At 48.9% G+C, this 24095-nt stretch overlaps 1 protein-coding gene across 1 annotated transcript in view; it reads right to left on the bottom strand.

The window, feature by feature from the left end:
* Positions 1-24095, bottom strand: part of MICAL3 (microtubule associated monooxygenase, calponin and LIM domain containing 3) — a 225238-nt gene that overhangs the window by 188871 nt on the left and 12272 nt on the right. The window contains exon 4 of the mRNA XM_079992104.1: positions 7663-8044. The gene's annotated coding sequence lies outside the window, so the exon portion shown is untranslated. The remainder of the gene's footprint in view (positions 1-7662; positions 8045-24095) is intronic.

Genomic DNA, 24095 nt, shown 5'->3' with positions numbered 1-24095 from the left:
ATCACATTGCCATAACAGATCACTAGTACCCTTTTTTCTCACTGTGGATGTCAGGCTTGTTGCACACTTACTTGTCTTGTGGACTGGAGGGTCACTTCTCTGAGCAAAGGCACCCACACAGCAATGTATAATCTTAAAAACCAATACGTTTCAAAGCAATACAACAAACTAAAACACTCAGGTTTGCAGGAAAACAAAAATGATTGGGAGGGAGATGGAGAAAATTCTTAGTTACCAAGTTCTTATATGTATTCTTTCTAGGAGGGAGAGGCAAAACAAACCTTTGTCACAGCCCCCCAGGTCCCAGGACATGAAGCCTGTAACCAAGCATAAGTATATGCTATTAAAATAACTGCATGCTTTTCATTGTTTACTCTTCCTTCCCCTTCCTTTGTTTCTTCTTTGTCAAATTTTGGATTTTAAGTTCAAGGCAGGGAGCTCTCTTGACTAATGGCTCTCTTTCTCTAAAATAATTACATAATTTTGAACCGAAGAATTTTGTACTCTCCACTCCCAAAATGTGTGTGTGTGTGTGTGTGTGTGTGTGTGTGTGCGCACAAATAATGGGATTTAGACTTTTTAGTTAGGTTTAGGTACAGGCACAGCAGACTGCACCAATCACTACCTGATGGATTTTACAACATTAGATGATCCTGGAAAGATATTTTAAACATTTTGTCTCCCTGGAATAAGACTTCTGTAACTGGCAGACGCATAGCTTTTTTCTGGGTTGGTTTTTTTTTTAAAGTGAATGAGGCCTTAAAATAGCTTTCTGTGATAAATCTCTTTGTTACAAATACAGTGACTCATCATACCCTAATTCATGTTCAATAACAGGAAAATACTGAATGATTAAATTGTAGGATGCATGCCCCAGACTACAATAAGGAATTCCCCCTGACTAAGATTACCTTTGTAGAGAAAAAGGAAGAGGAGAAGTTGATACAAAGCACGACAACTGTACACATCTGATACGTCAACAGAACTGGATTTTAATTTTATTTTCAGCATCAAATAGCTCCAATTTCTGCAGCAAGAATGCTTCAGTTCTAAATTCAGTTTAGCATTCAAGACCATTTTATTCACTAGGTCAACATTTTCTTAGCATTAATAGTTTTGAATTTCTTATGTGTGGAAAAATTAAATCTCAGTTCTGTGTTAGATTTCAACTCAATACAAAAGAGGTTCAATTCGACCCATCACCCTTTCCTTCAAATAGCCACTCTCCCTTTCCCCACCCACTCCAACCTATTACACATAACACTTCTCTCTTACAGCCCACCATGATGGAAAGAGAACTCCTTAGCATAACTGTTAAAGTCTTGTGTAGAATACTTCTTTTGTGCAACCCGGCAGTTTTGATCCAACTAGCAGAACAATACTTGGTGTGTTACAGCCAGGAAATATTATTCCCAATTTGACTGTCTAACGAATGCGGCAGGGGGGAATGATTGCAAACTTGCTCTCTTTCTGCATTAAAGATTTGCATGAATGCTGCCCATTTTGAAAGAGCACAAGGTTAACTTCTAGCAAGCAATAAAAAATATATGGTCAGATGAGTTGTGTTGCCACCAGAAAGACAGAAAGAGAACGTACTGTATACAGGAGCTGCACTAAAGGATATAAAGCATACAGAAGCCAGAGAAACAAACAACAGAAGAACACATCCTTTATCACAGACCATCGGTCCAAAAACAAAAGTAAAATTTAACTACCTAAAGCTCCAGGTCTTGGAGGGTTGAATACAAGACCCCCTCCACAGCCCCCTCTTTCCTCAGTGTGTGTGTCCACTGCCTCATTGCAGCAGGTCCTGTAGGGCCACAGCAAAACATACCAACCCTTGAATCAGCCTTGAGTTAAAGATACAAAACCTAGATAACTAAATTATACAATGCCGAGCCAAAATATGTTATCAGTAGCAAACAAGACAATCAATAACCACAGAATAATACCACCACCCCTTCAGAAATACAAGCAGGGAAAGCAAACATTGTTTTTTTGTTTACCTTTTTTTAAGCGAAGAGAAATCTACCTTTGAAACAAATCCTTTGGGGTGAAACAGATGCTGATTTGCAATAAATATTCTTCTCATATATTTTTCTTTTTACCACTTGGATTCAAATTCTTATTCTCATTACCTGTAGGAAACGAAAAAGTCTAAAACTACTAACATAAAAATTACAACCCCTGATACTTTAGTTATCAAAACTAGCACACTCAAACTTCCTAAGGGGAGGGGAACTCCTTCCTTTGCCCTTTTAATTGATCCATACAAGCTGCTACTCTCTAAGGGGGTGGGGACTCACCAAGGGGTTAGGAAGACTCCACCCCTTTTAAGGAGCCAATAAACAGAATCCCTGTAGAAGCTGGATAAGGTTGCTTTTTTGCAGAAAAGGGTTTCTGGTTCTGGAAATTAGAAGTCACAAACTGTAAGTACTTCCAAATTTCATGGAGGAGAATAAGCACACTCAATCATGTAACACACCTAATGTGCACCGACCACCAATACACATTGTTGAATATGGTTGTACATTATATTAATTGTAGCCTGCAATAACTTAGATGGCACTGGCTTCTTCTGAAGAAGGACATGTTAGTAAACTGAACACAACAGTTTCCTTCTGTTTAGAATGGAAGAATGTTTAACAGAATGCTCAGTCCCACAGTGTACTTGCTTGTACTTATTATAGAAGCTGTGTGACTCAAAACATATTCAGCAATAACAAATAAAGAGCCTTGTGCTTGTTGCATAAATATATGCTGTATCGTAAAAACCAATACATTCAGCATAAGCTTTTGTGAACTACAGTCCGCTTCATCAGATGCATGCAGTGTTATCTGCAGCTGGCAGATATAAAATTAGAAAAGTACAGTCATGTTTTTTTCTTTTTCTGCATTTCAATTAATGCTGCTGCAAGTGGTCACTTTAATTAACATAGCATTCTGATGAAGGGGATTCTAGTCCACAAGAGCTTATGCTACAATAACAGCGTAACCCTTGTCATGCCCATTCGGCAGTAGGCCCCATTGAGTTCAATTGTGCTTAAGTAAATGTGTATAGGATTGATACAGTGTTGGAACACAAGTTCTGATCACTGCTGAAGTTCTCTGGATGGCCTTGTGCCAGCCTAAGCTATCTAGCAGCCATGGTGTGATGAGACAATGGCATAGCCCCTTGTGCATTGTGCTAAGCTCCTTGGTTGGAACAGCAGGAAACAAGAGTCGATGAATAAAACAAACAGGGCTGGGGAATGATGCAGGAAGAGACTTGGATTCAATAAGAACTGGCTTGCAAGAATATCTGTTGCCTGGATTTGCTGAGCTGTCTAAAAAGAGACTGGGGAAAGATCAGTTTTGTATATATGTTTGTTTAAATACTGAGCGGGCAGGACTCCCCAAAAACAGAAAGCAGAGAATAATTCTGGAGCAATTTCCATGGGGATGGGCAAGATGAACAAATAATTCATGTCCATTTCTGATGTCTATTATTCTTCCACATTAGGCCCTCAGCCGTGCCAACACACACACAGACACGTCTTTATGCTGCTTGCACATTGAGGGGGCGGCTTTGGCTCTTGGTGCTTAGGGAATTTCATCTCGTGACTCCCATTAGCATTGACAGGAGTTATGTGCATACATTTCCCTTTTGTACATGGACTGGGTTGAGCTAGCCAACCCCCTTCTTCCCTTGCTGATCTGAGGTCTCATCTGTGCCAAACACTGAGGTTTTCAGCTGTAATGGGATCAAACATGGTCCATCCATGAGTTGAGAATCTCTGTTTCGTTATCTGATTTTTTAATAAAGTTTTATTTTGCTGCATATTTGGGATGCAGCCCTAAACACACATACCAGGCAGAAAAAACCATTTCGTACAATGCAGCTTATTTTCAAGCAAACTCGTTTAGGATTTCACTGCATATTCTGCAAACCACCCTGGAACCAAATTTGGTGAAGGGCATCTATTAACAATTTCTTTGAGGGAGGAAACCACGCAAAGAAAATGAAATATTTCAGTGTTTATATGTTTATGTATATATGGGTGCATATATAACTGTACTCATTCACTCACAGTCCACCCTTGGCTCTGTCTTCTCTTTGTATCTCCTTGCCTTCTACAATTAAGATTCTAAGTGGTACATGACCCCAGTCAAGCTTGCAAAAATTTATCATTTGCCCGATAACAGATGTTGGAAATGTAAAGAGACTGAAGGAACATTCTTTCACCTTTGGTGGACGTGCCCAAGGATCAAGGCTTTCTAGGAAATGATATATAATGAAATGAAAAAGGTATTTAAATATACCTTCCTGAAGAAACCAGAGGCCTTTCTCCTGGGCATGGTCGGCCAATTGGTGCCAAAGAAGGACAGAACTTTTTTATGTATGCCACAGCAGCAGCAAGAATACTCATTGCAAAATACTGGAAGACACAAGATTTACCCACTCTGGAAGAATGGCAGATGAAGGTGATGGACTATATGGGACTGGCAGAAATGACCAGCAGAATCTGAGACCAGGGAAAAGAGTCGGCGGAAGAAGACTGGAATAAATTTAAAGACTATCTACAGAAATATTGTAAAATTAAAGAATGTTAGAATGATGTTGGACAGAAATTAAGTGGTTTCCAGCTGTAATGCTTAAGAGATATGAAAAAAAAAGGTTTAGAAATAAGTAAAAAACTAATGGTGAGGATTTGCTGAACTAACAATTTGAATTGGAATACAAGAAAGGGAGGTATGAGAAGGTCTGGAAAATAAGTTAAAAGAAAATAAGTAATGGAAATTCTATGTGTTTTGGTTTTTTTCCTTTTTTTAATTGTTTTTGTATTTTTGTATTTCTGTTATCTTTTCTTTTTATTTTTTACATTGTATTATTTCTTGAAAACCTTAATAAATATTCTATAAAAAAAAATACAATTTTCATTGGAAAAAGGTCCTTTCTTTTTTGCTATGCTACTCTGGAGTTATATGGGTGTGGGAGAGGGGGGAGAATATCGTTTGGAGGATTGCCACCTGACCACAAAACAGCCACCTGGCTTGCTCTTGTGCCTTGATTTGTAGCAGGTAAATATTTTCAAGGCACAAAAATTAGAATGATCACCTGCCAGCAATTGTACCAGAAGCAAGGGACTACAGCTTGCTGGCAGAACACCTGTTTTGCATGTATTCAATCCCTGGCATCTCCAGTTTAAAGGGATCAGATAGCAGGTGACGGGAATAAATCTGCCTTACGCTGGAGAGCTGCTGCCAGATGCTGTCACGACATTTCACAACACTATTTGGGCTGGAATATTTCCCACGTTACTTTGAAGGCCCTGTGTTTTACTATTCGCACACCTTTCCCCTTAAAAAGTGCACAAATGTAATGTCAAAAAGCTCACCTGCATGTCAGACTGCTTCCAAAGAAGACATGCGAGGCGTAAAACATGTAAAACTCCTCCTGTCTTTCAGAATTCACATTATGATACACAATGAGCTTTGCTCCAAGTTTCATAGCCACTGCAGGCAGGAAATAGACATATCCTGCTTTGGATCGCAGTGTTTTCCCTTTACTTCCCAGTGGGTTGGGCAACATCCTTCATGCACAGCTGTTAGGGACAAGAAGGCCCTCCAGATGGTGGCAGGGCAACACCACCCTGCCTAATCAAGTGATAACAGCTGGGCCAGGCCATTGGTCCATCTAGCAAGTCCAGTATCGTATTTCTCACAGTGGACAGCCAGATGCTTCCAGGGAACCCAAAGGAATGTCATGAAGGCAACAAGCCCTTCTCAACAACTAGTATCCAGTGGCATCTTATCTCTGGATGTATTTAGCTCTTGCATCTAACAGCCACTGACAGACCTATCCTCCAGCAATGTGTCAAACTTCTTTTTAAAGCCATCTCATCAGCCAGGGGATGTCACCGCATCCTTGGTAGAGAATTCAGTACATTTAGTGAGGATGACCCAGGGGTGTTGAAAGGGAACAAAAGGTGGTGGCACAACTGCTTAAGCATAGAAGGGAGAGCACCCCAGGCCCAGCCATGGCACAGAGGGCGGCCTACCCTCCCTCTCTCCCATTTTGTACTGAACTCTGGTAGTACAATTCTTAGCAGGTGTGCCATCCCTTTAGAGCATGCTACAAGTCCATGCCTCTCTGTGTGCATGTGTGTGTGTATATGCACATGAGAAGAACTGAGCGTGCTCCTCCTAGGAACAGTTGGCATGCATCCACGCTGGCATCTCTGGGTCTGTAAGGCACAAGTCACTTGAGGCTCACTGTAACATTATCATGCTGGTATGAAGCAACTGCAACCCTTTGTGCTTCAGTCTCTTTGATCTCAAAGGACACCAAGGAAATAAAATGCATACAGTTGAGGCTGGATGTGTGGACACCAGTACACTTTGGACTCTGGTATACACACTGCTGCAAACCCCCTAGGCCTGGGGTCTGCTCTCATCAGGGCTCCAGAAGCGAACTTTCCCTGGAATGGAGAGCTGTGGTCTTTAGTCTCACAGCATACAGAAAACTAAGCCCAACGCTGCAATAGTTTGCATGTTTACTCTGTGTCCAATAGGACTTACTCCTAATAAGTTTGTTTTGCATCACGGCCTTAACCTAAACACATTTACTATACAATACAGTGGTACCTCAGGTTACATATGCTTCAGGTTACATACACCTCAGGCAGTGGCGTAGCGTGGGGGGTGCAGGGGGGGCCGGCCGCACCGGGTGCAACATCTGGGGGTTAGGGAAATCCACGGGTTAGGGGGCGCAAATCCACGGGTTAGGGGGCGCAAATCCATGGGTTAGGGGGCGCAAATTACTTGCCTTGCCCCGGGTGCTGACAACCCACGCTACGCCACTGGCCTCAGGTTACAGACTCCGCTAACCCAGAAATAGTGCTTCAGGTTAAGAACTTTGCTTTAGGATGAGAACAGAAATCGTGCTCCGGCGGCGCAGCGGCAGCTGGAGGCCCCATTAGCTAAAGTGGTGCTTCAGGTTAAGAACAGTTTCAGGTTAAGAACGGAACTCCGGTACGAATTACGTACTTAACCCAAGGCATCACTGTACAGTAAGCCCTGTTAACCACAATGGAACCTGTTTCTGAATAAGCATGCACAGGACTGCATTGCCCTATAACCACATTTGCGTATACATAATATTTCCCCTGTTATAGCGTCCTTTGTCTCTCTCTGTCCCCTGTTTACTTGAAATTTAGATTGCAAAGTTCTTGGGGCAGGGACCTGTCTCAGTTTAAATTAGTATTTAAGGCACCATGCATGCGTGTGTGTGTGTGTGTGTGTGTGTGTGTGTGTGTATACACACATAATACTAGTGAATGTCCCTGCAAGACCTCTTCCCTTTTTAATGTTTTCTCATCCACTGCTGAAATGTGGGTTGTATGCAAGCTCAAAAAAACATACATTTACTTATGAAACTCTGCAAACCGCAATGCACAGTAAGTGTCAAGTATCATTATCAAACAAACCCCAGCGTAGATCTCTAACTTCCATTTACAACACTGACTGTATGCCCTGACCCACCCCTTACAGTGTATTCACAGAATCCCTCCAACAAAAGGCATTATGCCCAATTATTTCCCCCCTAAGGTCACCAACACATGGAACAAGACAATTAAACATTTTCAGCTTCAAAATACATGTGATATGGTCAATACTCACAGAACAGTGATGAAATCTATTTCTTTTTGTCAGAGGTTAAAATCCTTGCCAGTAAGCAGAGCACTCAGAATTGTTAACAACCTCTGACTTGGTGAATCTCCAGAACCATAAATTCCCCTGTTGCCTGCTTTTGTCCTCAGGCTCCAGCACTGCAAAGGTTCCTTTTGTGAAAACCTACAGGTGCCATTTCCTTCCTTCACTTCTATTTGTGGGTGTGAAGCATGCTGAAAATCGAGGTGAAAGGGAAACGGTATTTTTGATGTGCATCTCCTTTGGTAAGCTTCTCCCAGAGCATCTCAACATAGCATCTTGTGGAGATGGTGCGATGATGCAGCAGGCTGCCATTACGTCACTGTTGTCATGACAACCAAGATGTAGTCCCCTGTGGTAGAATAACGCAGATGCAAAGGTAGGACAGAAATTATGTGCTGAGCATCCTTTTGGAAGGCACCAAAGACCTTTGCATTGACATACATCCTTTTTTTTTTTAATGAATCCCCAGAAATTACTTCTCCCCTCTCATACCAGGTGTCCTATTCTCGAGGCTCTGGAGCACCCACTATCATTTGATATGCAGAAAACCAGGCAGAACCCTGAGCGAATTCTCCATTTTCTTTGTGAGAATGTTGCAGGAATCTGAGAACATAAATCTAAATATTTCTGGGCGAGAGGAGATCCCCATCAGAGCAGAGGAACTACTGTATTATTAACACATTAATAATATAAGGCAGCAATCCTATGCACAGTTACTTGGCTATTAGCCACAGAAATAAGTGAGGCTTACTTCTCTGTTCTGTTCTGAGTACAGGAAATGGCCAATTGATGCATGTCCAAAAGACATGTGATTGTGCATGCATGCACGGTGCCAGAATCCAAAATGACTCCAAAATGTCACTCAGTGTGTCACAGAAAGGGAAGATTGGGGGCATCTCTCATTGATCCCCCTTCATGTTCCCAGCACACCTTGCTAAAGACACTGTTTTCCTGTCACCTCACACCATCAATCAACACCTTTCGTCTCATTAAGGGCTTGGCTTATCTCCAGCTAGCTATGTGAAGCTGCCTGAGATTGTGATCCTAAACCAGGGGTAGGCAACCTAAGGCCCACGGGCCACAAGCAGCCCCTGGGGGTCATTTAACCGGCCCACGAGCCACCCCCAAACTGAGCTGCGAGCTGTGCTAAACCGACACAGTGTGGCAACTCGCTTCTGTGGTGCCGGAAATTGCATCTGTGCATGCTCAGACGCTGGAAATTATGTCTGTGCAGACACAGACCCCAGAAATTGTGTCGACGCAGATGCCAGAAATCGCAGACGCGCATGATCGTGCGCCTGTGCAATCCAGCCCATGGATGGATCTCCACTGAAGTGAACTGGCCCAGGCGAGGTAAACCTTGCCGACACCTGTCCTAAACTGAAAGCAACACCACTTGGCTTAGTTTTTTAATTAACCAAACTTTGCTTACTTCATAAATGTATGAGTTTGCACAGATTCTGAATGTAGAGATTATGGCAAGCCAAACTCATAACATCATTTAAAAAAACCCACAGGTGTTTGGAAGTATCATGATCACATACATGTACACTAATTGGAGAGCCAAGGTTGCTTGTGGCTCTGTTTGTGGTACATGCAGTGGCAAGCATGGGGTTGTTGCTCTGCAATGGTCCCTAGAACCACTTTGGGCCTCCAGAAATGCTCAGGGTTCTCAGCAGGTGGCTGGTGCCTGTGGCTCCCTCCCACATGAACCACCACTCTGTGGATGTTTTCTTGGCAGCGACAGCTCCTTAGCAGTCCCAAGGACCTTGCGGAGGTGGCTAATGGGATCAAGAGGCCTCATCTGCCCCGTCACTCACAAAGGAGGACATAAAAGTGACAGCCGCTAATGGCCGGCAACATTCTCATCAACTGCCTCATCAGCACGATTTCCCAAGCAAAAGGTTGTGGTGGCTGAAGGAGCAGAAACATCACTGAAGCGGCTGGCTCTTTGCCAGCAGCAGAGAGAAAATGTGTTGCATATATAGATGTGTTTGCAGCCACAGAGCAGAAAAGCAGGGGTGCTTCCAAATATATATATTTTTTTCTTGCTTCCTCAAGTCTTCTGCTGCTTCCTCAGCTTCTGCCCACATTGAGAAAATGAAATGCTGGGGACTTAATCTGAATCAGGGTAAAGGCTCAGCACAGCTCAATTTGTAAAGCTCATAGCTCAGTGGAAGAGAGAGCCAGAGGTATAGTGGCCCATTACTATTTCTGCAGCAAGGACCCTGTCTTCAGTGTCCTAGAGTTGCCCAATCAGCAGGAAAGGGGAGCTTTTTAGCCACTGAGAAGTCTTCTCACTCTTTGTGCTGATTGGAACTAATCAGAGTCAACGGAGGTGAGGACTGGCTCCTAGGGTCACTCTGAAGAAGGTGCGTGGGAAGATCACCGAGCTGTTTCCCCCCCTGTATGCTCCGAAGCTACACATTTAGGTAAAGGGACCCCTGACCATTAGGTCCAGTCGTGACTGACTCTGGGGTTGCGGCGTTCATCTCGCTTTATTGGCCGAGGGAGCCGGCGTACAGCTTCTGGGGTCATGTGGCCAGCATGACTAAGCCGCTTCTGGCGAACCAGAGCAGCGCACGGAAATGCTGTTTACCTTCCCGCCGGAGCGGTACTGTGCTGGTCCCGGGGGAAAGGTACCGTGATCGTAGTCAGAGTTCACAAGATGAGAGGCGAGGTCCGAAACAGGGAGCCGGGCGGGGAACAGGAATGCTGGGAGGTCAGAAGCAGAAGGCTGGGCAGGGAACAGGAACGCTGGAAGGTCAGGAACAGGAGGCTGAGCAGGGAACAGGAACACTGGAAGGTCTGAAGCCAACAACGACGTTGCTCCCGCAACCTGGGACCGGGCTGACTGACCTTTATCTTCTTCTAAGGCCAGGGGCGGTCCCGGCCCCCAGGAGCCCCGCCTCCTCTGGCCTTAAGGCGAGCACTCCTCCTGGGAGCAACCAGTTCCCTTCGCCTCTCTGCCCTAAGCCTCTGTAGTTCAGGAGAGGCCGAAGGGTTACTGGGCCCCGGAGGAGGCTCACCTGTAGCCACTGAGTCCTCAAGCACCTCTGGGGCCAGAAGGGTTTCACCTGGTGCCTGCTCCTGAGGATCTGACACAGGTGCAGGCTCCTCAGAATCTAGGCCTTGCCCCAGTTCAGCCGGCCCTGGAGGCGGGGACTCCTGTGCAGGCTAGGATTCCTCTGGTTCAGCCTCTGAATCGGAATCCCAGGCCATCACACCATCCCCCCTCCCAGGCCCCCCCCTCAATCGAGGGTCCAGACCCGGCTTGCCGGGGTACGCCGCATGGAACTCTCGGAGGCAGGCAGGCGCGTGGACGTTGGCCGCTGGTTCCCAGGAACGGTCCTCCGGTCCATACCCCTTCCAGTCAATGAGATACTGCAGCTTTCCCCTGTGGTATCGGGAGTCCAGAATGCGTTCCACCTCGTACTCAGGCTCTCCCTGAACCAAAACTGGCTGCGGTCGGGGACGGTTCGGATGGAACTCGTCGGGTGGGGCCACCGGACTCAGAAGGGACCTGTGGAAGATCGGGTGAACCTTCAGGGTTGCGGGCAACCGGAGACGGAATGCCACAGGAGAGACTTGGTCCACGATAGGAAACGGGCCGGTGAAACGGGCGTCCAACTTCCGCGAAGGTTGAGAGGGGTGGAGGTGGCGAGTGGAGAGCCATACCAAGTCACCGACGCGAAGTTCCGGCCCCACCTGGCGGTGGCGGTCGGCCTGGGCCTTGTACGCCTCCTTGGCCTGGTGCAGTTGCTCCACCAAAAGCTGTTGCTGGGACTGGAGCTCTTGAAGCCACTCCGTCATCGCAGGGACCGCGGATGCCGGCAGCACATCTGGAAACAGCCGTGGATGATAACCGTAACTGGCCTGGAACGGGGTCTGCTGGGTGGACGCATTCACCGTGTTGTTGTAGGCGAACTCCGCCAATGCCAGGTGGTTGACCCAGTCATCCTGCTGGTAGCTGCAGTAACACCGGAGATACTGCTCCAGCACCGCGTTCGCCCGTTCCGTCTGGCCATCGGTCTGTGGGTGGTAGGCTGATGAGAGGCAGACCTCTGTCCCGAGGGTCTGGTGCAATGCTCGCCAGAACCGGGATGTGAACTGAACGCCCCGGTCGGACACCACACGCTCAGGTAGCCATGCAGGCGGAAGACATGCTGAAGGTACAGCTGAGCGGTTTCCTTGGCTGTGGGTACAGATGGGCAGGAGGCACAGTGGACCATCATAGTGAAATGGTCGGAGAAAACTAGAAGGCAGGTACAGCCATGAGACGGGGGTAAGTCCACTACAAAGTCCAGCGAAACTGTGTGCCAAGGACGTGGTGGAACTGGCAATAGCTGAAGTAGGCCAGGGGGTCGCCCGGTAGGGCCCTTGGCGCGCCGGCAGACCTCACAACCAGCAACGTAGCGAGCCACGTCAGCCTTCAGGCGGGGCCACCAAAACTCACGGCTTACCAGATGGGTGGTCCGATACCGTCCAAAGTGCCCCACTGCTGGGGCATCATGGGCCATCCGGAGAACCTCCAGCCGCAGTGGCCCTGGCGGGATGTACAGGTGACCGTGGTGCAGCAGAAGGCCCTGATGCAGGACCAGCCCCGGATACTGAGGGCTGGACCCTTCAGCCAGCTCCTGGAGTCGTTCCTGGGCCCAAGCGTCGACCTGCTGCTGTTCCCGCACCCGAGCCTGCAGTGGCTCCGCCTCCTGGGTGGCCAGGAATGCAGCTGGTGGTAGGATTGTGGTGGGTACTGCTTGCTGTACCGTGTCTGCGTTGTCTTCAGGTTTCCGGGACAGGGCATCCGCCTTCTGGTTTTGGGAGCTAGGGATGTAGTGGATCCGGAACTGGAACCGGGAAAAGAACAACGCCCACCGGATCTGCCTTTGGTTCAGCTTGCGGGTGGTTTGGAGGTACTCCAGGTTCCGGTGGTCGGTTCTCACCTCCACCGGATGTCGTGCCCCCTCAAGATGGTGGCGCCAGACCTCAAAGGCCACCTTGATGGCCAGTAGTTCCCGCTCCCACACGGTATAGTTACGCTCTGCTGGAAGGAGCTGGCGGGAATAGAAGGCACAGGGTAAGAGTGGCACTTCAGGTCCATACTGCTGAGACAAGACGGCACCGAGAGCCGTACTGGAGGCGTCGGTCTCCACCACAAAGGGTCGAGAGGGGTCAGGATGTTGCAAGATCGGCGCTCTCTGGAAACAGGCCTTCAACCCCTGAAACGCCTCCTCTGCCTCCTTGTCCCAGGAAAACGGCGTCATCGGGCGCAGTAGCCGGGTCAACGGGGTGGTGCGATGAGCATAATCTGCAATGAAGGTCCGGTAATAGTTGGCGAACCCCAGGAAACGCTGTAGGTCCTTGCGGTTCCGAGGTGCCGCCCATTCTCGAACCGCTGCCACCTTCCCAGGATCCATCTGCACCCCATCTGGAGAGAGCCGGTGACCAAGGAAGTCCACAGACCGCTGATGGAACTCGCACTTGCTGAGCTTTGCATACAAACGGTGCTCACGCAAGCGCTGCAGTACGGTTCGGACATGTCCCTCATGGCGAGCCGGGTCACGGGAGTAAACCAGGATGTCATCCAAGTACACCACCACGTACTTGTCTAGCAAGTCCTGGAACACGTGGTTGATGTACCGTTGGAACACAGCGGGCGCGTTGCACAAACCGAAAGGCATAACCAGGTATTCGAACTGCCCGTACCGGGTCCCGAATGCTGTCTTCCACTCATCCCCGGCTCGGATCCGAATCAAGTTGTAGGCCCCCCGGAGGTCTAGCTTGGTGAACACCTGTGCCCCTTGCACCCGCTCCAACAATTCCGAGATAAGGGGCAAGGGGTACTGGTCTGGGATGGTAATTTTGTTCAGGGCCCGGTAATCATGGCAAGGGCGGAGTTCCCCACATTTCTTCTTAACAAAGAGCACTGGCGCAGCGGTGGGCGAGGTAGAAGGCCTAATGAAACCACGCTCCAGGTTCTTGCGCAAGAAGTCCTGCAAAGCCTCGCGCTCCGGCTCTGTTAGAGAATATAAGCGACTCACTGGTAAGGGCGCTCCGGGCTGGAGGTCTATGCCGCAGTCAAAAGACCGATGCGGCGGCAGCTGGTCTGCCCCCCGTTCCTCGAACACGTCTTGGTAGTCCCGGTACTCGGCGGGGAGCGTGGATGCAGTCTCCTCAGTGGGTGCGGCTGCTAGCAGCTCAGACTGAGCATGGGGACATGGGTCTGGGAAGTGCACAGTCCGATTGACCCAGTCATTCTGCACATTGTGAGCCTCTAGCCAGTCCATCCCGAGCACCAGGGGGAACCGGGGCATGGAGGCAATGTCAAAAGTTCGCACCTCCCGGTGCTGCTGGAGACACAGGACCAAGGGCTGGGTCTCCCGAGTGACAGCACCCGAACGCAGGAGCCGTCCATCAATTGCCTCCACCTGTACCGGTTCCGGCTTGTTCTGAAGTGGCACCTGATGATGAGTGGCAAAGGCAGCGTCCATATAGGAGCGGGTTGCCCCCGAATCTACCAGAGCGTGGGTAAGAATCCAGGGCCCACCTGGAGGGTAGAGACGCACCGGAACCATGAGATGTCGCAATTCCACTGGTGAGGGCCCCTCTTGCATGGTGTGGGACCCCAGGTTGCTAGGCCCTTCGGCTACCGAGGTTGGCGGTGTTCCTGCGACTGGCATCTTCTCGGGACAGGATCGGGCGTAATGTCCACTCCCACCGCAGTAAAGACATAGGTTCCCCTCCTGACGCCGAGTCTTCTCCGAGGGGGAGAGGCGAGGTCGCACAGCCCCAAGTTGCGTTGGCTCGTCTGGCAACTCAGCTGTGGGCGTGGACCTGCTGGGAAGGACTGGAGCCAGGAGCCGGGGGTGCTGGTGGTCCCGGGCCTGGCGATGGTCCTCCAACCGATCGTCTATCTGCAGGCTCCGCTGAATAAGGGCGTCCAGCGTGGTGGGACGATCCATCATGGCCAGCTGGTCCAGTATCTCATCCGAAAGCCCCTCAAGATACTGGTCCCGAAGTGCAGAGTCATTCCAAGACAAGTCTTGCGCCAACAACCGAAATTCCATGGTGTAGGCGGCCGCAGTAGACTTGCCCTGTTTCAAACGCCTAACTGCCCGGTTGGCCTGACTCTCCTTCTGGGGGTTGCCGAAGGCGGCCTCTAAATGGTTGCAAAACCCCATATAGTCTGTCAGCAAGGGGGAGTCTTGCCTGAGCAGCGGCAACGCCCACTTGGCCGCCTGGTCCTTTAACAAACTGATCAAAAAGTGCACCTTGGTGCGGTCGTCAGGGAAGTTCCGGGCTCTCCCCTGAATATACAACTTGGTCTGGGCAAGGAACATGGGGAAGCTGGCCGGGTCCCCATCAAATTTCTCTGGCAAAGCCACTGGGTACTTGCCAGGAGCCGGGGCGTTGGCCCCAGGAGCCGGTAGGACGTCCAAATGCTGCTGAAGTGCCGTGACCACATCGCTGAGCTGCTGCACGGTGTGGGTCAAGGCCTGGTTCTCCTGGGCCAATGCCACCAGGGCAGCTGCTTGGTCGGCCATGGCTTCTGGCTCTTCCCGAACGCACCCCAATGAAGGGGGAGTGCGGGCGTGGCGGGAGCAAACTGTGCTGGTCCCGGGGGAAAGGTACCGTGATCGTAGTCAGAGTTCACAAGATGAGAGGCGAGGTCCGAAACAGGGAGCCGGGCGGGGAACAGGAACGCTGGGAGGTCAGAAGCAGAAGGCTGGGCAGGGAACAGGAACGCTGGAAGGTCAGGAACAGGAGGCCGAGCAGGGAACAGGAACACTGGAAGGTCTGAAGCCAACAACGACGTTGCTCCCGCAACCTGGGACCGGGCTGACTGACCTTTATCTTCTTCTAAGGCCAGGGGCGGTCCCGGCCCCCAGGAGCCCCGCCTCCTCTGGCCTTAAGGCGAGCACTCCTCCTGGGAGCAACCAGTTCCCTTCGCCTCTCTGCCCTAAGCCTCTGTAGTTCAGGAGAGGCCGAAGGGTTACTGGGCCCCGGAGGAGGCTCACCTGTAGCCACTGAGTCCTCAAGCACCTCTGGGGCCAGAAGGGTTTCACCTGGTGCCTGCTCCTGAGGATCTGACACAGGTGCAGGCTCCTCAGAATCTAGGCCTTGCCCCAGTTCAGCCGGCCCTGGAGGCGGGGACTCCTGTGCAGGCTGGGATTCCTCTGGTTCAGCCTCTGAATCAGAATCCCAGGCCATCACAGGTACCTATTTATCTACTTGCACTTTGACGTGCTTTCGAACTGCTAGGTTGGCAGGAGCAGGGACCAAGCAACAGGAGCTCACCCCGTCGTGGGGATTCAAACCGCCGACCTTCTGATCGGCAAGCCCTAGTGTCAGGGAACTGCCATCAGGAGGGCAGGTGGTGGAAGGGCTCACGGAGGTTAGGAGAGACTCGGCAGCAGAGGAGGGAACCAGCAGGGGGAGAGAAGGAGCTCCAAGGGAAAGTGAGTCGGAGGGATGGCTCAGAGAGACTTCCAGCGAAAACAGTGGGGAAGTTTCAGGACCTCCTATAGGGACACCCACCCCTCGCCGTAAACTGTCGCGCCGAGAATCCCGAAGACGCGTTTCCGTTAAGGAGCTTCTATGTTGGAAGCGCTTCCACAAACGCCCACTGTCGGATTCTGCCAGCGATTGAGGGAGTCATGTTTAAGGGGCTCCGCTATAGACAGAGCTTTGATAACCAAGCCAAACTCTGAGGGACTAAGCTTTACGCACAAGCAGCTCATCATCCCATCACAGCAATCCGACAGTCCCTGAAAGCCGCTTGTGCAAGGAAAGGCATCATGAGCAACCCAACCGGAGCCGGAGACGCAGGAGGAGCTGGAGTGGGTCCAAGCCTGGAAGAAAGGTACAGGGTGTTGGAAGTCCAGCTAGCGCTGCAAACGGCGAGGCTCAAGGAGAGGCGGGCTCAGGATGCAGAAAAGGGAAAGACCACCCCACTCGCCAGGAAGGTGCCAGGATTGGTACAAAAGTTTGGGGGTGATCCCAGAAACTATCAAGCCTTTAGGACAGAGATGCAATACGCCCTCAATCTGCAGTTTGATGACTTTCCCGATGAGGAATCGAGGGTAGCGTTTGTGATTGGGCATCTCGAAGGGGGGGGGGCGAAAGACTGGGTGAGGGCCCTGATGGCAGCGAATAATGACGCCCTAAAGGACTCGAGAAAGTTTTTTCGCACCAGGGATCTGATGTTTTCCAGCGAGATTGAGCAGGGGGTGGTGCGCAGACAGTTAATGGCGTGTAAACAGGGGCTTTTGAGTATCTCGTTATGCCCTTCGGTCTACAAGCAGGCTCAGCCTGTTTTCAATCATTCATGAACCACGTCCTGGGGCCTTTGCTTTACAAGAATTGCGTGGCCTTCTTAGATGACGTGTTGGTATACTCAGAGAACGAGGAGCAGCATGTACGGAACGTCCGGGAAGTACTGGGCAAGCAAACCAGCTGTGGGTGAAACTGGAGAAGTGTCAGTTTCATACCAAGGAGGTGGAATTCCTGGGGTACCGCTTGTCAGACAAGGGATTGGCCATGGATCCCGGCAAGGTTCAGGCGGTACTGGAATGGAAGACCCCGAAAACGAAGAAGGACGTGCAAAGGTTCCTAGGTTTTGGAAACTTCTATCGGAAGTTCATCAAGAACTTTGCCCACTTGACGGCTCCCATCACTGATTGTCTCAGCAGCAAGAAAAAATTTGTTTGGACGGTAGAGGCGCAGCGAGCGTTCGAAGAGTTAAAGAAAGCATTCGCGTCTGAAGAACAGCTCCTGCATGTGGATCTACAAAAACCGATGAGAGTAGAAACTGATGCATCAGACCGGGCGGTAGGGGCAGTGCTTCTGCAGCCGGGGAAGAGTGAGTCGGAGTGGAGACCGTGTGCCTTCTTCTCGCGAAAGTTGAATAAATCCGAGAGGAACTACACCGTGTATGACTGAGAACTACTCGCCATTCATGAAGCGTTCCGAAGATGGCGGCACTTACTAATTGGTGCACAACACAAAGTCCAAGTGTGCACTGACCACAAGAATCTAGAGTATTGGAGATCGGCACGAGTACTCAACCAACGACAAGTGAGATGGGCCCAGGAGTTCTCCAAATTCCACTTTGAAATTTGCTACGTGCCAGGCCCGGAAAACGTCAGGGCGGACGCTCTCTCTCGAAAACCAGAATATTTGGAGGGGGAGGGAGCGCCAGAAGAGAGACATATCATCCCAGAGGACCACTGGGTGTGTGGGGCGGCATCGGTGGGGCAAAGAGAACTGGTAGAGGGAACTCAGAATGATGAATACGCACAGGATAAGCTCAAAGGACTCCGGAGGGAGGGAGAAAACCCAGGAGGTTTTGAGGAAAGGAACGGGGCATTGTATTACAAAGGAGCACTGTATATACCCGAAGGAGAATTGAGGGGGAGGGTACTCAAACAGTTGCACGACAGCCCCACAGCGGGGCACTTCGGGCAACACAAAACCATGTGGTTGGTTACCAGGGAGTTTTGGTGGCCCAAGGTGCGGGAAGATGTAAGGGAGTATGTAAGAGGGTGTGACCGATGCCAGCGAGCAAAAGGGGAGAGGCGGGCACCGGCGGGGTTATTGGAATCCATAGATTTTATGACGGATCTCCCGAAATCCAATGGAAAAACAGCCATCACGGTTGTAGTAGACCTGTTAACCAAGATGTGCCACTTTATAGCATGCTCACATGCGGTCACGGCAGAAGAGACAGCCAAGTTGTTTGTAGAACACATTTTTAGGTTGCATGGCGCCCCCTTGAGGGTGGTTTCAGACCGAGGGAAACAATTTACATCCAGGTTCTGGAGGAAGCTCATGAGCTTACTGCACGTAGAGGTTAATTTTTCAACTGCCCGACACCCAGAAACCAACGGGCAGGCGGAAAGAGCAAACAGTATCCTCCAACAATACATGAGGTGTTATGTCAATGACAGAGAAAATGATTGGGTAGAAAAGTTGGCCCTGGCAGAATTTGCCTATAATAATGCGGAGAATGTGTCCACAGGGATGAGTCCCTTTTTGGCCAACTATGGGTGTCATCCCAGGGCATTTCCAGGGGAAGGAGGGGAAAGATGGAGTGTCCCGGCAGCAGAACATTTTGTAGAAGAGATGGAAGCGATCCATCGTCAGCTCCAACTCAACCTAGAAAGGGCCAAAGAAGAATACAAGAAGCAGGCAGACAGGAATAGAAGGGAAGGTGAAACCATAAGGGTGGGGGACCAGGTGTGGCTATCGACACAAAGGTTGCCGTTCAAAGGGGGTTGTAAGAAATTGAGACCCAAAAGATTGGGACCATTTGAGGTCATACAACAGGTCAATTCAGTGGCGTTCAAACTCAGGTTACCGAACCACATGAAACTACACCCAGTATTCCACAGGTCATTACTGTCACCGTACAGGGGGGGACGTGAAGGGGAGGTCACACAGGGACCAGTCATAGAAGAAAGGGAACGCAACAGCCACGTGGCGGAAATCATTGACTCCAGGTGGAAGGGTAACCAGGTGGAGTATTTGGTGGCTTGGGAAGGGGAACCAGAGTCAGAAAACACCTGGGTAACTGCAGAGGAAGTCAATGACGAGGTTTTAATAGAAACATTTCATCAACGGTTCCCAAGGAAACCTCAGTCTGTAACGAGGTTCTGGAGGGAACACTTTGGCACCACCGACGAGGAAGAAGAGTTCGAAGGGTTCCCAGAATCGGAGCTGGAAGAAGGAGTAGATTCCGAGGAGGATGAGTACTCGGGGAAAAGGGACGGCAACCGGTGGAGGGAAGTGTTCGAGTCTTCGGAAGATGAGGGAGGTTCTTTCCGGGGTTTTGCACCCTCACCGCCCGTGGAGGAAGGGGCGGGAGGGGGTGAAGGGGGCCCTGGAGGGGAGGTGGATGTCAGGGAACTGCCATCAGGAGGGCAGGTGGTGGAAGGGCTCACGGAGGTTAGGAGAGACTCGGCAGCAGAGGAGGGAACCAGCAGGGGGAGAGAAGGAGCTCCAAGGGAAAGTGAGTCGGAGGGATGGCTCAGAGAGACTTCCAGCGAAAACAGTGGGGAAGTTTCAGGACCTCCTATAGGGACACCCACCCCTCGCTGTAAACTGTCGTGCCGAGAATCCCAAAGACGCGTTTCCGTTAAGGAGCTTCTATGTTGGAAGCGCTTCCGCAAACGCCCACTGTCGGATTCTGCCAGCGATTGAGGGAGTCATGTTTAAGGGGCTCCGCTATAGACAGAGCTTTGATAACCAAGCCAAACTCTGAGGGACTAAGCTTTACGCACAAGCAGCTCATCATCCCATCACACCTAGGCTCTGTGGTTTAACCCACAGCGCCACATTTAGGAACACATAAAATACAAGGTGCTTCAATTTCAAGCACTCCCATTATTCTAGGCACATTTTGCAGCAGGGAATTTCATTAGCATGAGCAGTTTCTGAACTCTGGGCACAGTACTGCGCCTAAGATTTCAGATTAAAACTGCAAAGTGGAAGGAAAGGAGGACCTTTTTCTGCCCCCTCCTTCTAGCTACTCTCTGAAAACTGTACAGTAGTGATTTGGCTGGGTGGGTGACTGCCAATCCTCATGCAGCCAAAACTGCACCACCCATACAAAAGAGAGAAGTATCAGCAAACACAGGGGAATCCCATGCCTTATAGAAGTTGTTCAGGTTGGGAAAGGGAAGGCTGCCAGGGAAGGTTGCAGACACCTCAAGTATCTTTCTTAAACCTTTGCAAATCTTCACAAAAGTTTGACCCTTTTGGGGGTTGAGCATCAGGGTGCTTGCAAATCCCTACTTTCACAGTAGCTTCCACTCCTGAGCCAGTCTGCATAATTTATCAGGCTGCCCTTGCCTGGGGCCCACCTTAAATGAGTCAGTAAGCCTGGAAAGGCAAGATGATGCTCCCGAACTATTAATGTTGGAACTAGCCTGGCCATAACAACATCAAGATGTGTGACCGTTTGCTCCGCTGGGAGGATGGGTGAGTGCAGTAAACAGTTGGGCCAGAGATGCTTTGGATTTGTACAGAGAGACTGCACAGGCGAGCTCTGCTTTGGGTTAACACTGATTTGTACTGCTAAATAATAGGAGACAATCTCTTCTCTCCGATGTGTCTCTCTAGCGTCATACAGCTGTACAAATATTTTACCACGTGACTCTTGAAGCACAACATTGAGAGCCTCTGAGCTGTGCCAAGAGAGAAAATGCCCTGAAACAAAAGGCAGAAGCCTGGATCAGACCCAGCTGCCAAGAGCCTCCATCCCCAACAGAGTTTGGCCAGGGCTGAGTGCTCTGAGTAAGTTTTCCTTGCTCTTGCTGCAAGAACTGTCTGCAGTGAGGGAGGGAATGAGTTCTCACCCTCTCTAGCAAGGAGAGATGTGGCAGGCAAGGCAATAGGCTGGACAACCAGCTCTTTGTTATGCTGCTGTGTTATCCAGGAATGTTGGCACTATCTGTACCGCCATCTGCATGTATTGGTACTGCATAAAAGCTCTTTTTTTCCTGGAAGGCAATTTGAAGGGCCAGTTCTAAAGGGATGCTGAATCAGCACCAAGCTCAGGAGCCTCAAATTTCCCTGAAATATGGAAAAAGCACTGTTGCCAAGTTCATCTGGTCTGGCTAATTAGAATGATAAATGTAGTATCATCCAAGCTATCACACATGAAAATAGGCACTCTCTGGAACACTTTGAACATTTCTGTTATCGCATCAGAAACACTCAGGGATAAAGTAAATATTGCAAGTTGTCCTCCAGTGTAACATTCTCCTGGTGCATTATGAAAGCTGCAAAAGGCAACTTCTGGAAACGTCAGTTGTGGAATATCTGTTGGTGCTTGCTTATTAAACTCTTTCCCGGTTAGAAGTGTTCTGCTAAAAAAAGACGGCTTTACTGTCTTCTCTGTCATAGTGACCAATCAGATACCTGTGGGAAACCCATAAGCAGGGCATGGGTGCAATGAACCTCTCTAACTTGTGAGAGTTTAATTAAAACATAAATAAAAACCAGGAGAATGTCACACATGACATATATATATAGTTTGGCTGTCTGCCTGGAGATGCTTCTCTGCCTGCTTGTATATACTGTATTGGGCTTTGCAATAGCCCAATCTACACTGATTTAAGAACAAACAAGACAGATGTCTTTTTGGGTAAAGATTCACTAGAAAATTATAATGGCCTTATAATAAATGAGTAGTTCGTGGTGAATCTCACCAGCTGCAGTGTCTGAAATGACAAGCTGTGTACTGACACAGTATGGTAAGCTGCATTCCTGCACACATTTACCTGTGCAAATAAGGCTTGGTGGACACAGTGGGGCTTCTCAATGGTTTGCATGGTTAGAGCTCATGTGTGTGCATCATATTTACATATGCTGTAAACAAGAATAGTAATCCATGCCCTTGTCTAATATTTTACTTCCAGAGATTTGATTGCTGGGGATGGAGCCTGCAGACAGACAACTATAGCAATTCATCCTGAGTTGAAACAAAAAGCTTCCCAACTGGCAAAATAAGGGCTGTAATTTATCAGGGGTTTCTACCAGAAAATCGGGTCAGAGTACATTTAATACTACTCAGAAGTTTGCCAAGCGTCCTGCAAGTCTCATTATTATTTATCAAGCACCAGAACTACTTGATGTGCAAATGATAAATAAATAGGATGGGCTAAATTGACCTGCTCACAGCCATAAAGACTCAGAGAAAGAAATGGAATTTAACAGGGCAATCATAGACATTTGTACTCAGAAGGAAGCCCCATTTAGTTCAGTGGGAGTTACTCCCAGGTAAATGTGTATAGGATTGCAGCCTCAGATATTAATGCCCAGAATTTTATTTTTACTAAACAACTGGACGGGATCCTAGAAATACCTCAATGGATTAAGTTTTCAAGGCCTGCTCTTCCATTGGCATTGCAAAGTATCTTTTAAAACTGCTTGAAAGCTGCAAAATGAAAAGGTTTCTTGCCCAATACTAATTAAGAGTATTTCCCTCCTGTTGCCAGGCTCAGGTTCCAGTTTTACTGCAGGTATCTGTTTTCAGAATCTGCACTTTGGTGACCAACAACAGGTGGAGACCGTCTGTGCCTCAGCATAATGACAAAAAACAGGGGGAGCTGAACTCTCTCAGCATGAAGTAATCCTGACAGCTATTCTGGATGCAAAATAAAGCCGAAGCAGGGCATTTATTACCGATATTGGGTATCTTTCAAGGCCTGTAGAAACCAGTTTTATTTTTTCCCCTTTTCACATACTATAGGATTTTTTCCCTTTGCACTTCAGCTTTTGCATAGGTTTTTTTCCTTAGTGGCGTAGTTTCTATCTCTTTGCCAGATCTGAAAGGTCTTCCTTTTCTTGTGATCATCCGTTGAATCTCACTGTCATTCTCATCAAATCAGTCCTGGTGTTTCTTGGTTTGGTATCCAATAGTTTGTTCATAGGCTGCAATAATGGATGTTTTTAGCTTTGTCCAGTGTTCCTCGATGTTATCAGGGAACTCTGAAAGCAGATGGTCCTTAGGAGTCGTTTGGAAGCAATCCTGCTTAATAGGATCTCCAGCACTGCTTGAGCTCTGCGAGCGCAGCTTTCTCCTGATTGAAGCACAGAGTATTTGAGGACCAGGACATTCTCAGGGAAACCAAAATGCTTCTATCACCAACTTTACTGTACACTTGTGAAACATGGACCACTTATAAACACCATCTCCAACTCCTTGAAAGATTCACTCAAAGATGTCTCCAAAAATTTTTACACATCACTTGGGAAGACAGACAAACAAATGTGAGTCTACTGGAAGAAGCAAAGATCACCAGTGTCGAAGCAATGATTCTTCAACATCAACTTCATTGGACTGGTCATGTTCAGATGCCTGATTATCGTCTTCCAAAGCAACTACTCTATTCCCAACTTAAGAATAGAAAGCGAAATACCAGTGGATAAACAAAAGCAGTTTAAAGATGCTCTCAATGCAAATAATTAAAAAGTGGTATAAACAGGCACCCCCAACCTGCGGCCCTCCAGATGTTTTGGCATACAACTCCCATGATCCCTAGCTAATAGGACCAGTGGTCAGGGATGATGGGAATTGTAGTCCAAAACATCTGGAGGGCCGAAGGTTGGGGATGCCTGGGTATCAAGCACTGACAACTGGGAAACACTGGCCTTCGAGCGCTCCAATTGGAGAACAGCCTTTACCAAAGGTGTCATGGGCTTTGAAGAAGCACAAACGCAGGGCAAAAAGGAGAAACGAGCTATGAGGAAGGCACGTTTGGAAAACCCCCACCGTGATCAGCTCCCACCCGGAAATGTATACCCCCTCTGTGGAAGGATGTGTGGATGCAGATTTGGCCTCCACAGTCACTTACAGACTCACTGTTAAGACTGTGTTCGTGGAAGACAATCTT

The sequence above is a fragment of the Podarcis cretensis genome (assembly GCF_951804945.1).
Source record: "Podarcis cretensis genome assembly, chromosome: 10".
NCBI classification, from domain to species: domain Eukaryota; kingdom Metazoa; phylum Chordata; class Lepidosauria; order Squamata; family Lacertidae; genus Podarcis; species Podarcis cretensis.
Note: the sequence above shows the minus strand (reverse complement) of the source record. Positions and strands in the feature narration are given on the sequence as shown.